The sequence below is a fragment of the Leucoraja erinacea genome, chromosome 24, assembly GCF_028641065.1.
Source record: "Leucoraja erinacea ecotype New England chromosome 24, Leri_hhj_1, whole genome shotgun sequence".
NCBI lineage: Eukaryota > Metazoa > Chordata > Chondrichthyes > Rajiformes > Rajidae > Leucoraja > Leucoraja erinaceus.
The window spans coordinates 12,467,660-12,485,021 of record NC_073400.1 but is presented as its reverse complement, the minus strand read 5'-3'; the positions used below and the strand labels follow the sequence as shown (position 1 = coordinate 12,485,021).

The following is a 17,362-nucleotide window of genomic DNA, read 5'->3' as shown; positions in this document are numbered from 1 at the left end:
GTGGCAACCATGTGGCGACTGCATAGTCTCCTGTAGTTACCTAAAAAGTTGCCTAAGTGGGACAGGCCCACAAGGGTAGTGTATTTTGTAGACAATTCAGACACTGTGAACCAGCGATAGAGGGAATACGTTTTTATGTGGTAAATGGGGTGCCAATTAAGAAGGCTGCTATTCAGCCCTCTTGTGTCATTGGTTCTGTGGTCAGTCAGGCAACAAAATGCTATTCCATTATACTACTGATTTGTGACATGTGCATAGTGGTCAGGCTTTGATGTATTAAGAGGTGAGTCACTCACTGCTGGATATCCCGACTGTGATCTACTTATTAGTCATGGAATGTATTGGATGGTCCATTTAAGTTTCTAGTCAGTTGTGACCCATTATGTTCCTGGAGTGGGAACCAGTATTGTTCATAAGATCTGTGTTGAGGAGAGTTTAGTTAATTAGTCACATGTACCGAGGTTAAGTGAAAAGCTTTTTGTTGCATGCTGTCTAGTCGTCGGAAAGACTACACATGATTACAGTCGAACTATCCACCACATACAGATACAAGATAAGGAGAACAATGTTTAGTGCAAGATAAAGCCCAGTAATGTCTGATTCAAGGTAGACCAAGGCCTCCAATGAGGAAGAAGGTAGTTCAGGATATGGTAGCATCGGGTGTTGATATGATGGTTCAGTTGGCTGGTAACAGGGAAGAAACTATCCCTGAATCTGCAGGTGTGTTTTTTCACACTTCTGTGCCTCTTGTTTGATGGGAGAAGGGAGAAGAGGGAATGACTGGGGTGAGACTCGTCCTTGATTATGTGGGTGGTCTTGCCGAGGCAGCATGAAGTGTAAATTAACACAGATTGGTTTGTGTGGTGGTCTGGTGTGCGGCCACAATTCTCTGCAATATTAGGTAGGCTCTCTCTTAGTGTAGTTTAATCTAGAGTTACAGCGCGGACACAGGTCATTCAGCCCATCGAGTCTGTGCCGATCAGTGATCCCCGCACACTTACAATCACGATCTTACAGACACTAGGGAGTCTTTGGAGTATGGGAGGAAACTAGAAATCCTGAAGAAAACCCACATGGGTCACGGGGAGAATGTACAAACTCCGTTGAGACAGCACATGTAGTCAGGATCGAATCTGGGTCTCCAGCACTGTAAGGCAACAACTCTACCGCTACGCCACCGTGCCACCTTGTTGATGGTCCTTGTTTGGCACTTCTGTGGTATGAATGTGATATCAGCCTTTTTCTAAATGTTGCCTCAGCTTTTTCTAAAAGTTTCGCAGCTTTTAGGCATATTCTGCTTATTTTATGGAAGATTTGTCAATGGAGTTAAACGTTGCACAATAATGGGCAAACATCCCATCTCTGATCTTGCGAGGGAAGGAAATTTATGGATGAAGCTATGGAAATTGGTTGGATGTAGGATACTGCCTGGAGTGCATTTGCAGAGGTAAGTGTAGAAAGAACCACAAATGCTGGTTTCCAAAAAAATGACATAAAATGCTGGAGTAACTCAGTGGGCCAGGCGGCATCCATGGAAATCATGAATTCATAAGTTATAGAAGTTCATAAAAGTTCATAAGTTATGTTCTAGGATCAGAATTAGGCAATTGGCCAATCAGGTCTATTTCGCCATTCTATCATGGCTGATCTGTTCTTCCCACTCAACCCTAGTCTCCTGCTTTCTCCCATAACCCGTGACACCCTTACTAATCAAGAAACTGTAAATTCCCACCTTCAAAATATCCATTGACTTGATCAATTCCACAGATTCACCACCTTCTGACTAAAAATATTCCTCCTCATCTCCTTTATAACAGTACATCCTTTTATTCTGAGGCTATGGCCTCTGGGTCTAGACTCTCCCACTGGTGGAAACATCCTCTCCACATTCACTCTAGCCAGCCCTTTCACTATTCGGGTCATGACCCTTCTTCAGACTGATTGTGGGGAGCAGAGCGGGTGGTGGAAGAAAGCTGGAAGAAAGGAGGAGCAGGACAAAGTGTGGAGTGCAATTAGTGAACACAGACAAGGGGGTTATTGACTGGAAGATGGTTGGACAGAAGCCAGAGATGAAAAAAAGAGTGTGAGACAAAAGGATTGAGGAGTTGTGAAGTTAGAAGAGGAAAGCAGGAAGTGAAAAATCAGTGCGAGTCTAGTTGGGGCATGGGGGGGGGGGGGGGGGCATGGGGGAGGGGGGAAGAGAACGTGGGTGCGTGGGGAAGAAAAGCGACAGGGAGAGGGGGATTGTTAGAAGTTACCTAAAATTGGAGAATTTAATGCTTACAACCCAACCATGATCATTGAATTCTCCAATTCTATCAATCTCTAACAACCTATCAGTACCCCCCCCCCCCCCTTTCCTGTGTCTTCCTCTTCCTTCTTTCCCTCCCCCACCCTCCCCTGTATTCCACCTAGACACACACCGATTTCTTCCCCCACCTCCCCTTCCACCTTCGTTCCTTTCCCTAGCTTCAATCCTTTTGTCTCACACCTTCTGCCTTTTCATCTCTAACCTCGTTCAACCATCTGTCTATTCCCCCCCCCCCCCCCCCCCCCCCCCCCCCCCCCCCCCCCCCCCCCCCGGCTCCCCCAACAATCAGTCTGAAAGTCTGAAGAAGGATCCTGCCTCAAAACATTAGCTATCCAGAGATGCTTGACCTGCTGAGTTACTCCAGCACTTACTGTCGTTTTTTGCAACAATTGAAACATCGCTCAGACCTATTAACCATTATCTATTCTATCCATTATCTCTACTGACCATTTTTACTGTGCCTTACTTTGCATTGGAAATTCTGCATTGCTCTCTGTCTCTGTGATCTATGGCAAGATCTTATTTTGGGCCTGTAGTTATCCTCGCACCTCATCTTCTGACATGTTTGTACTTTACACCTTTTTAGTTTGCTACCGTCTACTTTTCTACACTCGCTCTGCTCCCCTTATTCTTTCTTTCATTTCAGCATTTCATCCTTATTCTTTCAATCTGCTTAATGTCAGATACCAACTTTTCCTACATCACCATAATCGTTTTTCTAGAAATTAGACTTCCCTCTTTCGGTTTGTTTGACACTGACTTTCATTCTGTCGACATGTCGGAGGGTGACGCCTGTATGGTCGTGAGTAGTCGCCCAAAGAGTCGTACCTTTTTCTGGTCGTTGCTGGATTTTCAACATGTTGAAAATTTTCGGCTCCTTCTGCGACTATGACAGGTGCTGGCAGTCGCCGAAAAAATTGCGTAAGTGCGGCAGGCCCTTTACGCTATGTATCTTAAACCCCAGTCCCAGCCTGACGATTTCCATGTTCCGCGTTACCCCAACCCACTGTTGACCATGGAGACAGTATCACATATTAAAAGTGGTTTGAAAAAAATACTGCCGCCTGTAATGGAATTCATCCAAATTTAATGCTGGCCTTTGTAAAATGATTCTGTGTATTGATATGACAGGTTATCGATATGACAGTGAAGACACTAAATGATGTCTCTTTCCTGAACTTTGCGCAATATGTTTTTGTGAGTTGATGTTGAAGGTTGCAGGTTTTACCGGAAGTTCCAACTTGTGGCAGCAGAGAGAGGGAACAGGCACTGCTCACAACATTAAATGTGCAGCTGATATCGGGCAGATGTCAAGGTGAATCACGGCAGAGGTGCCACAGACAATTTATCAGTGGGTGCATTGTGACATTGAAACAATGGCTCATGCAATTTACCATGTGCAAAATGGCATGAAAATGCAATTTGATCATCATAAGTGTCCAGATTATGGGCATTTGTTCCTTCTGTACTTCAAGGGCTGTGGCTTATGTTGCCTAATGTTTCCTGGAGATGAGGACGAGCCTCTCATCACCCCTTTCACCATCCCTCCCCCACCCTAGTCGTATGAGCTTCAAAGTCGTCTTGTTGAGTCCCGTTGTCTGTAACTCATTTTCACCTAGTCCCTAGCCCCAAGACAATGGCCTGTTTCCTTTGTCTTTAATTTTTTTGTATACCTTTTATTCATTTGCTCCATATCTTTTTTTCTCACCATCTATTTCTCCCATTTCCCTTTCCCCTGACTCTCAGCCTGAAGAAGGTCTCCACCCGAAACGTCAACTATTCCTTTTTGTGTCTAACCTGCAGATAGACACCAAAGCTGGAATAACTCAGCAGGTCAGACAGCATCTCTGGAGAAAAGGAATAAGTGATGTTTTGAGTCAAGACCCTTCTTCAGACTTACTTGCATCCACCTATTGCTTGCCAACTCTGACCCCACTCCCTCTCCTCAGCTATTTCTACCAGTTTTCTCCCATCTACTCCACTCTTGAAGAAAGGGCCTTGACTAAAAACGTCACCTGCCCGATTCCTCCCCCCCCCCCACAGATGCTGCCTGGCACGCTGAGTTCATCAGTGATTTGCCAGAGTGAGGCCACACGCAAATTGGAGGAACAGCATCTCATATTTTGCTTGGATTGCTTACAACCCAGCAGTATGAACATAGAATTCTCTAGTTTTAAGTAACTTCCTCCTACACTCCCCTCCGCCCCTCCCCCCCCCTTCCCCCCTTCTTCCCCCCTAATCATTTAACCTGATCCACAGTTCACCATATTGTATCCCTCTTGAGTTCACACCCCAGACAACAATGGGCCCACCAAACAACCACCTGCCTGAGGTGATTTGTGGCCAGCTCTGACTGGTCTATTCTCATCTACAGCTCTTAACCCCCCCAAACGCCCTCTCTTGCACCCCCCATGTTCAGTCCGAAGAAGGGTTCCGACCCAAAACATCACCTGTCTCTGTTTCTCCAGAGATGCCACCTGGCCCGTTGAGTTACTCCAGCACTTTGAGTCTATCTATACTTCTTCCAGTAGTTTGTATTTGCACAAGGCTTTTGTGTCTGTTGTATGCCTGTTGCCTTCTTCAGTTATTGCAAGCTGCAAAAATCATTAGCCCTTAACAACTGCATTATTAACTGTGGCGATCGACCACATTCGGCTTAACTGTTAGCTTGCTTTCTTCTGGTATTAACTACAATCTTATAAACATTTTCTGTTTTCTGTAATTATTTTAAGTTCCAAAAGAAAAAAAAAACCCATAATGAGTGTTGCGGCTGATGCTGAAAAATATCTTCTGATTTCAAGGCTTCGGCATGAAATGTGTAGGAAGGAACTGCAGACGCTGGTTTAAACTGAAGAGTAAGTCAGGCAGCATCTCTGGAGAGAAGGAATGGGTGACGTTTCGGGTAGAGACCCTTCTTCAGACTGAAAGTCACGGGAAAGGGAAACGAGAGATAGAGACGATGATGTAGAGAGAGATAGAACAAATAATAAAAGAAATGCAAAAAAGTAACGATGATAAAGGAAACAGGTTATTGTTGGAATGTTGGGTGAAAACGAGAAGCTGGTCACCCACGTCGCACTACAAACACTAACTAAACTATGAACTGTCTTTGTTGCCCAGTCTGAAGAAGGGTCTTGACCCAAAACGTCACCTATTCCTTTTCTCTAGAGGTACTGTCTGACCTGCTGAGTTAGTCCAGGTTTTGTGTCTATCATTGTTACTAGTAACTTGGGGCTTTTGCAGAAAGTTGTAACCACTGTCCAGTCCATCATCGGCTCTGACCTCCCCACCATCGAAGGGATCTATTGCAGTCGCTGCCTCAAAAAGGCAGCCAGCATCATCAAGAACCCACCCCATCCTGGCCACGCACTCATCTCTGCTACCACCGGGCAGAAGGTACAGGAACTGAAATCTGTTACATCCAGGATCAGGAACAGCTGCTTCCCCACGGCCATCAGGCTATTAAACTTGCCAAAAACAGACTCTGAACTGCAACAGCCTATTGCACTTTATCTGCTTATTTATGTGTATATTGAACTGAACTATTCTGTATATTCTGTTGTGCTGCAGCAAGCAAGAATTTCATTGTCCTATCTAGGACACATGACAATAAACTCCCTTGACTTGACTTGTTTTGTACAACTTTTGATGTTTAAGTTTTTTTTGTCTATTGTGTTATATGTGAGTACTGCACTCACAGCCTTTTTATGCTGCTGCAAGTAAGAAATGTATTGTTCAGTTTTCAGTACATATGACAATTATGCATACTTGACTCTTGACCTTGTTACTGCAGGGTTGTGTCACAAATCCAACCACATGTTTCATCAATGACCTTTCCTCCATCATAAGATCAAAAATGGGGATGTTAGCAGATGATGCATAGTGTTCGTTGTCATTCACACAGTTTGGATAACAAAGCAATCCTTGTTCAAACTGGGCAATGTCAAGATTTGAGCTGAGAGCTGACAAGAATAATTACCATCACAATTAGTATTTTTAGCAAAGAGTGATTCTAAACACTTTCTCTTGACTTTCAATCGCAATATCAGCACCAAGGACCAAAGACTTAAATGTCGTGGATATAAGGATAGGTCAGAAATCAGGTCTTATGTGTGAAATTATTAAGGTGAGATTCAAAAATCACAAATGCTCTTGAGACAAATTCAGACAAAGAAGTGTTTTTATTAATTTCATATTCTGCAGAATAGGTGCCTCTCCTCTGATGTCCCCTAGAGGCACACGAAGATGGAGATGCTTTCTATCTTTATACCTTTCTTCACTATGTGGGGCCCATCTTGTAGAATCATTGACAAATGCAGACCCTTTGGCCGACAATCTTGATTAACTATCGATCCTTTTATTTTGTATTATTGAAAGATAATGCTTTTATGCTGGAGTAACTCAGTGTGTCAGGTAGCATTTCTGGAGGACATGGGTAGGTGACGTTTTGGGTTGGGACCCTTTCTTAGATTGATAGTAGGAGGAGAGTTGAGAGCTGGAAAAGTACTTCACTACATTGATCAATTTTTTAAAAATAATTCCCAATCCACTTCAACACCTCCCCCCCCCCCCCCCCAACCCCCCCCCCCATATCTACCCCCCCCCCCCCCCCACAACCCCCCCCCACTCGGGGCAACATAAAATCCTCAAATTCAACAGCGCTAAAACAGAAAACCACCTCATAACCTCCAAACCCACCCCCAGCAAAACCAAACACAAACCCCTCCCCCCAACCCCCCCCCACCCCACCAGTCCCCCCAACCACCCCACCCCCTCCCCCCAACCCCCCCACCCCCCTCCTCCCCACCCCCCCACCCCCCAGATACCATCCCGCTTTGAACAAAATTTGTAATTCAAGTGAAACAAGACTGATTACAAAAGTCAACTAAACACCCCACGACACAAACTGCTGGAGTAACTCAGCAGGCCAGGCAGCATCTCTGGAGAACATGGACAGGTAACGTTTCTGGTTGAGCCCCTTCAAAATGAATAGATGATGTTTCGGGTCGAGACCTTTCAGCATGGACTGGTGACGTTTTTGATTGAGACCCCTCCACCCAAAACGTCACCTATCCATGCTCTCCAGAGATGCTGCCTGACCTGCAGAATTACTTCAGCGCTATGTATCCTTTTATGTATTAACCTTGCATCTGCAGTTCCTTGTTTCTACCACTAGTCAAGCCTAGCGCATTCTACTGGGACGTATATTGCCTTCTTGCTCTGTATGCATAACCCAATATCTCACGCATGTTGGACGGCTGCAGACTTTCACAGGACCAGATTGGCATGACCTTGCGGGATGACCTCAAAGTGCTTCTACTCTCTGGCTGGGATTTTACAGCTGCTGACTCACCATCTGTTTTGTGGGCGGCAGCGGTCCAGGCAGGCAGCAGCTAGAGTCCTAGTGCAGTGGCAGACATTGGAAGACAAATGTTGCAGGAAGGAACTGCAGATGCTGGTTTAAACCGATGATAGACACAAAATGCTGGAGTAACTCAGCAGGACAGGCAGCATCGCTGGATAGATGTTGTCTTCCTGATAAAGATTGATTGATTGGAAAGATACAGCATGGAAACAGGCCCTTCGATCCATTGAGTCCACACCGACCATCGATCACCTGTTCGCACTAGTTCTCGGCTATCCCACTGTTACATACACGAGGCAATTTTGCAGAGGCTAATTAACAAACCACTCTGCATGTCCTTGGGATGTGGTAGGAAAGCGGAGCACCTGGAGGAATCCCACACTGTCTCAGGGAGAACTTGCAAAATCCACACAGACAGCACCCAAGGCCAAGATCAAACCCAGGCCTCTGGTGCTGTGAGGCAGTGGCTTTACCAGCTGTGCCATTGTGCTGCCCATCAAGAATAGCAGAACCACTCATCTTGGAACCATTGCCTCAACAATCCCAATAATACGTTGAAAAACAGATGGTTGCTTTACCTTGACACCCTGGGAGCCTCTTTACACCCTGACCTGATGACCATATTGACTGTAAATTGAATCTGGTGTTGGAAGCAAAATGATTTTTAATGGCAGCACACTCAACTTCCATTGGATTTTCCAACGTATGGGTACCTCTGCTTGAACAAAGGATCCACTGACAAATTCCTGAAGGCATTTCTTATTTTTGTAAACAAGTCTGCAAAGACATTTGGTCCACGCTTGGTTAGAAGCTCCAGGCAAGTCCTGTGCCAGGTTTACATATACTTTGTTGTTTAGTGCAAGCTTTCACATAGACTTTATAACGTACCAACCATTGCATTATCACCATCGAATGGGATCTATTGGAGGTGCTGCCTCACCAACATCATCATTGAGCCACACCACCCTGGCCACATTCTCATTCCACACCTGCCTCCAGGAAGAAGATATGGGAGACAGAAGACTATGTCCAGGTTCAGGAGCAGCTTATTGGCAACAGCGTACGAACGGCACCAACTGGACAGGATAGTGAAGACCGCAAGCAGGATTATTGGTGCTCCACTCCCCTTCCTGCTGGACATATACAGGAAGAGATGTATCAACAGAGCCATCTCCATCATCAAAGACCCTTACCACCCATCGCATGACATTTTCTCCATCCTCCCATCTGGGAAGAGGTACAGGAGCATTAGCTGCAAAACCAGCAGGATGCTCCTCAGCTTCTTCCCACAGGCTATAAGACTGTTAAATGGACTTTGCCCCCTGCCAAATATCGCGCACAAACCCCCACACTGCAGCAGAGCCACTGTTGTGCCGCTGCCGGTCGGAACGGCTGTTGAATGTTTAGTAGAGTGTTAAATTTGTTCATGACATGTATTTTTTATTTTTATTTCTATTTATTTTTTCATGTACACTGAATGGACACTGGTTGAGCAACGTTTTTTTGTTTCCTCTGGGTATGCGAATACTCAGGAAATGACAATAAAGATATACAATACAATACAATACAATACAACCATCAGGCTGTTGAACATTACCAACTCAACTAAACCCCAAACTCTAAGCTGCTGTGATTGCTCTTCTCAGGGTGTTTCAATTTGGTTTTTGCTCTATATTCCTTGCTTTTTTTGTTGAACCTAATTTTTGTGTTTACAATGGTGTCTACTGAGCAATATCTGTTGTGCTGCTGGAAGTAAGAATTTCACTGCAATGTTTCAGGGCATATGACATGGAAACACACTTGACATTTGATGGTTCTCCACCAGTCTCATTCTGCAACTATCTCATGATAGTCAATAAAGTTTTAGTTTAACCATCTGATATTGCTGTGGGTGAGATGATCTGTGTGGTATCGCAGGCCTCATTCCATTGTAATATGTAAGCATCATGTTTCAAATGTGTCAATTCTACAAATTCATGTCAATTGACAAGCATATGAGGGGAGGTAAAGTGAGATTACTTTGCAAACAACCACTAATTTTCTATAGCAAGATAGAATTGATTTAAAGACCATTGTTGCTTCATATCAGGCCTGAAGAATATAGAATAGCTTTACTCATATGTCCTTCAAAATTGCAGATCTCAGTCTTGGTTTTAGTGTGGGTTTCTTTCATCGTTAGTAGGTAAATAGTTGGCCATCCTATTTGAAGTTCTAATGTCTCGCAACATTCATTACAGAGACCTTCAATATTGTAGCAAAAATGGCAGAGGAACTTGGTTTCATATTTGATACGGACATTGTGGACTAAATATCCTGTTCCCATGCTTTACTGTTCCATGTGTCGGTAGGAACTGCAGATGCTGGTTTACCGAAGATATACAAAATGCTGCAGTAACTCAGCGGGTCAGGCAGCATCTCTGTCGAAATGGAATAGGCGACGGTTTGGGTCGAGACCCTTCTTGGACTAGTGTAGATTGGGCATAATGATCAGTGTGGGCAAGTCGAGTCAAAGGGCCTGTTTCCATTCTGTATGACTCTATGCTGCCTGACCAGCTGAATTGCTCCAGCACTTTATGTCATTTTTTGTAAACCAGCAATTGCAGTTCTTCGGTTCTAGATTGAATCATACGGTGTATTGCCATGGAGTTTATCACCGAAGATAGGCACAAAATGTGGGAGTAACTCTGCGGGTCATACAGCATTTCTGGATAAAAGGAATAGGTGACGTTTTGGGTGGAGACCCATCTTTAGAATGGATCTAAAGTCTGAAGAAGGATTCGGTCCCGAAACACCATCTATTCCATTTTTCCAGAGATGCTGCCTGACCCGCAGAGTTACTCCAGCATTCTGTGTCTGTCTTCTGTTCTGTTCCATGTTCTGTGTCCTCATTGTTCAATCCGCATCCTCTGATCTAGATAAATAATGTTCTGCAAAATTAAATTTATTGTTGGGGGAAGGACCTTTTTGGAAAGTTTTGCCGAGCTTTCCCTTGGGAGATGAGGTGGATTTTACGAGGGATCCAGTAACACGGGCCTGATGTTGAGACATCTGGAGCTTTGCCCTTTGAGCAGTAAGTTTGCCCGTAGCCGGATGAAATAACCTTGTGCAATGAATCAAGGTCACCGTCTTTGCATATTATTGAGGCACTCCTTCTGCCAAATGCTTGAAGCAGTGAGATGATTTATCTAATGACAAAATTTTAATAGTTTTTGTGGCACCCTAGGGCCGTAAGCTGAACGTTTTAAAATGGTTGATTGAGACATGAATGGCATTCTGCGAGTTTGCTGTGATCTTATAGTGTCAAACTCGGATCATGTCCACATTCCACTGTAGGTTGCCATGAAACGGAAATCAAAACTTTTGTTAACCCATGAGCCAGGCATTGAAGAATATTGACGGTAGACACAAAGTGCTGGAGTAACTCTGGGTCAGGTTGCATCTCTGGAGAAAAAGGATAGATGACCCTTCTTCAGAAGATGCTGCCTGACCTGAGATAATCCAGCACTTTGTGTCTAGCTATGGCATAGACCAGCATCTGCAGTTATTTGTTTTCACATTGATAAATATTAGATTGTCAGCCAAGTGTCCATTGGCTTCAAGTGTCCACCATATTCTTCAGGACAAGGAATCTTCTTTACCTCAAGATTTCAGCATCTGCAGTTCCTTGTGTCTTCAGAAAAATGAAGACCAGTTCATTTGATGTAGTCTGCACATGACAGGCCACAGTACGTAGTTGACTCAATCAACACTCAAGTAAGTTCCAAGATATTTGGTTGAAACAACTCAGATGAATTAAGCAAAACAACATTTTTGGTTGGGACTTTAGACTGATCACAACCCGAATCACCATCTGTCCATTCCCTCCATGTATGCTACCTTACCCACTGAGTTCCTCCAGCATGTTGTGTTTCTCCTCAAGATTCCAGCATCTGCAATTCCTTTTGCATTCAGGAAAATGAAGACCAGTTTTTCTCAAGTTTGGAAAAATACTTAAAAGAAAACAACTGTAGTAACGTAGGGAATAATTTGGGGCTTACTGGAGGATAATTGTGGTTAAGATTGGACAGGCTAGATGCAGGGAAAATGTTCCCGATGTTGGGGGAGTCCAGAACCAGGGGTCACAGTTTAAGAATATGGGATAGGTCATGTGGAATTGAGATGAGGACATTTTTCTTCACCTAGAGAGTTGTGAATCTGTGGAATTCTCTGCCACAGAAGGCAGTGGAGGCCAATTCCCTGGATGTATTCAAGAGAGTTAGATATAGCTCTTAGGGCTAACAAAATCAAGGGATATGGGGAAAAAACAGGAACTGATTCTGGATGATCGGCCATGATCATGTTGAACGGCGGTGCTGACTTGAAGGGCTGAATGCCTACTCCTGCACCTACTTTCTATGTTTCTATGTAAGAGGTCACTAAGAGTGTTACTCGCATCGCTCACCAAATGCGTGAGTTCCACGTGCTTTCTGTAACGTGGCAGGTTTTGGCAGAGAGGTTATTAGTCAATGCTCGCTTGTGCATTGTGAAGATCCATAAGATCTGCTCATTGCGTGACTCCATTGTCTACTCCACTGGCCCCACTCACCACTCCCTGTCCCACGCCACCTCTCTATGCCACTGGAGGAGATTTTTGAGCTATCCGGCTAATGAATCAATGAAAGGGTAACAAAGAAAGATGGGTACCAAAGAAAACTATGCTGGAACTGTGAGATGCAGAATAGCACAGTTGTTGAAAATCTGAAACCGAATAGGACGGTGGTAATAACCACTGTATTCACCATCCGTGGACAGAAGAAAATGGGTTTGTGTTGCAGGTGGGCTTACATCTGAACAACAGTGTTGACACAGATAGGAAAGGTTGGTTATCAGAAATTTGAATTTAACATTGAGTCCTGAAGGCAGCAATATGTGTAGAGTTATGACGGTAGACACAAAATGCTGGAGTAACTCAGCAGGACAGGCAGCATCTCTGGAGAGAAGGAATGGGTGACGTTTTGGGTCAAGACCCTTCTTCAGATTAGAGTTATGAGGTAATGCTCCTTGAACTTTCACTGGGCTTGACTGGGACAGTGCAGAAGATGAAAGGTACTGAGATGAGAGTGATTGTAGGATAGACAATTAATATGATGGACAGAGTCGCCATCTTGGGGCAACATGTTTGCTGCTGTGAAGTGTGATCATTCTTGAAGCAAATATCTCCTAATTAAGTTCATGTTTCCATAACTCTTGTATCTATCATAGGTACAAAGTCATAACACCTCCCTGCCCCCAATTTAATTTTCAATATACGCTCCCAGCAAATATGGCTTTATGCCAAAATTATAAGATTACCTAATTGCTATGGCAAAAAAATTACCCCCTTGTTTCATACGTACCATAGAGAGAGACACATAAAGTAAGGTAATTACAAATACAAAATTAATGAGCATAGGATTGTATCTGTCCATCAATTCTGCTGCCCATTATAGCCTTCGCATCTTAATTAACTCCATCTTGAATCCATTTCATTTTTGCCCTTAACAATCCTGACCCCCCACCTGTGTAATAAAAAGGGAATCTACATTGAGGACCTTGTAAGGTGCACAGACTTCATTATTTGCTGCCACTTTTTTTTGTCTTTCATCTTTTCTTTAAATAGAACACTACTACTTCCTGCACATTGAATGCAGATCAGGTAGTATCTGGAAAGGGGAACCTAGTTAATATTTCAGGTTTGGTGAACGGTCTTTTACGTGAGAAATTAATCTTTTACTTTCCAGAGAAGCAGGACCCTAGATGTTTTCACTCGTGCGAGAGTTTAGGACCCAGAGGCCATAGCCTCAGAATATAAGGATGTACCTTTAGAAAGGAGATGAGGAGGTATTTCTTTAGTCAACGGGTGGTGAATCTGTGGAGTTCACTGCCGCAGATGGCGGTGGAGGCAAAGTCAATAAATATTTTTAAGCTGGAGATGAGCAGATTCTTGATTAGTAAGGGTGACAAGGGTTATCGGGCGAAGGCAGGAAAGTTATGGGGTTGAGGGGGAAAGTTAGCTCAGCCATGATTGAATGGCGGAGTAGATTTGATTGGCCGAATGGTCCAATTCTCTTCCGATAACATATGAACCTCTGACCAAGAGACCACCACCTCTAAGTAAATGAATACAAAGAAAATTTAAAAGCTAGTAACAGAAAAGGGGTCTATGACAGTATGGGATTCTATGACAGTATGGGATTGTCATGATCACCCATCTTGTTCAATAATAAACTCAAGAACAGGAATTAGAACATAGAAGGGTACAGCACAAGAGAGGCCCTCAGGCCCACATTGTTTGTAGCAAACATGATGCCATGACCATCTACCTGTACATAATCCACATCCCTCCATTTCCTGCATCCCATTCATACTCCTTTTAAATACTAAAATGGTATCTGCCTCAACCACCTGGCAGTACGTTCCAGGAATTCACCACCCTCTGTGTAAAAAAACATGTCCCGCACATCTCTTGTAAACTTTATCTCCCTCACCATAAAGCTATACGCTCTATAGCTGGGAAAAAGGTTCTTCTGATGATCTGTCCTGTCTTTGACTCTCATATTTTTATATACTTATAACCGTAACCTCCGATATTCCACAGGAAGCAATCCAAGTCCAACCTCTCCCTGAAGCTAATACTCCCTAATTGAAACTTCATTCTGGTGATCCTCATTCTGTACCTTTTCCAAAGCCTCCACATCCTTCCCGTAATGGGACAACTAGAAATGCATGAAATACTCTAAAAGGGGCCTAACCAAAGTTTTATAAAGCTGCATCATGGCTTCCTGACTCTTATACTCAATACTCCAACCTAGAAAAGCAAGCATACCATATGCCATCCTTACCCAGTCTGGTCTACACCCAACTCCAGACCAATATCGATGTGCCTGATTCTTATCTGCCATCTAAAATGGTCCCTCAAACCATTGTTCACAGGTAATTAATGATGAGCAACAAATGATGGCCCAGCCAGTGATGGGAACAAATTATGGAAGGAAAAAAGAAAGTATCGTTAGATTTTACCTTGCACAATATTCTCCACATCATTTTGATTTCTGAAGAGGAAAGGTCTCGACCCAAAACGTCACCTATTCCTTTTCTCTTGAAATGCTCTCTGACCCACTGAGTTACTCCAGCTCTTTGTGTATATCTTCGGTTTAAAACAGCATCTGCAGTTCCTTCCTACGCATTATGATTTCTTCGTTCAGTTCCAAGCCAGCACCCCCACCTTCCACCCAGACCATGTACAAACCAAAACATCCATGTACTGCAGGCCAAGAGCACCATTGCTGTGCTCAGTTCAGCATGAATTATTATTAAAATTAAATCAGTGAATCATGGCCATTATGATAGCTGGAAGGGAATTGGAAAATATGGATGCAGGAATAAATGCCGTTCTGGAGCCAAGGTTAAACTAATCTTTTTTTCAATGCATCACAGGAAGGACATATATTTAGTTTGCTATTTGTAATTTCGAGATCCTTAATGGACACTCGTGACCCAAACATCATGTACGCATCCTTCATGTTGATGAGCATAACAGAAAAAACATGTAAAACAATGATTCAATTCAATGATTCAGTGATACTTTACTGTCATGTACCTAGGTAGAGTGAAATGCTTTGTTTTTGCCCACAACCCGGTAATATCATACAGCAGACCTCACATCTCTGGCGTCGATAAAGTTCATCAAACAGTCTTGTCTTCTGCTCGCAGCGGTGAACCAGGCAAACTGTTGCCGCACGTGGCAGCAGGCAGCCCCCCACTGTGTCCCCCCTCTGTTCTTTGTGACCCCCCCGCTGGGTCACCCCCATTCTCAGCAGCTACCCACTGGGTCTCCCCTTTGTTCTCGCAGAAACAAAAGAATACAGTTATGTTAGGTTATAGACTCAATTACGACACAATGTGAATTACGCAATGTTACACCCAGAAGATCATTTTATATCTAAAATGCAGAAATAAAATTGACAGGTTCATTTACTTTAAACCTATCTTTTCTTCTTCTTCCTGCGTATGGCGCGCACAGCTTAGGACAACTTATTCTAATTGATCTTATTTGATTGTGCACGCCAGGTTGATTGCATTCGTCTAAACAGGGTGGACTACGTGAAGGTTGCTATCTCCCACCCCAACCTATCTTTTAATTTGACAAGTCTGCACTGACCTGCGATCCCCGCACACTAACACCTTCCTACACACATGAGGGACAATTTACAATTTTAACAAGCCACATTGCCTTCAAACCTGTACGTCTTTGGAGTGTGGGAGAACGCACAAACTCTGTACAGACAGCACCCGTAGTCAGGATCCAACGCGAGTCTCTGGCGCTGTAAGGCAGCAACTCTACCGCTGCACCACTGTGCTGTCCCTACTGACTGATGGGGAGCTGAGTTGCCCGTAGTAACGATGACTGTGTCTTGGTATATTCTTTGTATTTGGTATTTCTTAACATGGAGCCTCCTTTGGCACTGTGAACAAAAATTAAACAGAGGTCTATTTGTAATATTCTGTGTTTAACATTGCAGTACAATATTTAATTATTGTCATGTGTGCAAAAGCTTTTTTTTATGTTGTCCCACCATTGATTCTCAATATTTGATTGCTCTGTGCATCACACAATCTCCTTGAGGGATCATGTTGGCCTTGGGCTTTAAAATAACTGCTTGCAGCACTACAGTGGGGGTGGATTCAAGTGGGTTGAGATGAAGTCAGTTTTTCTTCCCTTGAGCTTCATGCAGTGTCCCAGACTGGTAACTGCTCAAACTTATTCAGCTGACACAACTGAATGGATGCAGCAAGCAGCCTTTGGCTTCATGCTTTCTAACCATCTGGCTATGAATGAAGACACGGGGTCACCTGGCTGCAAGCCTGGCAGTTCATTCCCACATTTGTAGTGTGTTCCTTCATGTGAATACTAAAAAGCAAACTCAAATAAGTAACGATGTTGATTCATTAGCGCCCATTAATTTTATTAACAATAAATAATCCAAAAACTTGCTTTGGGCTCTATGGGGATTTTCAACATATTTGACATCTTGAATCTAAAGTGACAGCATCAGCTGAGTTCAGTCCAAATTGTATTCGGTCCTGACGTCATCAAATTCAGTTCAATTTAATTTGCCTTTTAATTCTAGCAAGTTTTCTATTCCAAGTTTCAGGAAGGAAAGTTGATCGATTTATCCATTTGCAACCAGTTTTTCAAAGATTCTGTTGGTTTCTTGGGCATTGTTTTTATAAAATTGCTCCTGCCGATAATTAAAGAAGAAATTAAGAGGGTGGCACAGTGATAGAGTTGCTGCCTTACAGCGAATGCAGCGCCGGAGACCTGGGTTCGATCCTGACCACCAGTGCTGTCTATACGGAGTTTGTACATTCTCCCCGTGACCTGCGTGGGTTTTCTCCAAGATCTTTGGTATCCTCCCACATTCGAAAGACGTACAGGTTAACAGGTTAAGTGGCTTGGTAAATGTAAAAAATGTCCATAGTGGTTGTAGGATAGTGGTAATATGCGGGTATCGCTGGTCGGCGTTGACACGGTGGGCCGAAGGGCCTGTTTCTGAGCTGTATCTCGAAACTAAACTAAACTAAAATATATGTTGACAATTGTAAATAATGTGGAGAAATAATAATGAAAATTAATAAAGTGATTAAATGTGTATTCTTTTGATTCG

At 43.5% G+C, this 17,362-nt stretch overlaps 1 protein-coding gene across 1 annotated transcript in view; it reads left to right on the top strand.

Moving 5' to 3' along the window:
- The window catches only part of LOC129708650 (neuron navigator 1-like), a 512,158-nt gene that overhangs the window by 211,432 nt on the left and 283,364 nt on the right, over positions 1-17,362 (top strand). The gene's annotated exons all lie outside the window — the stretch shown is intronic.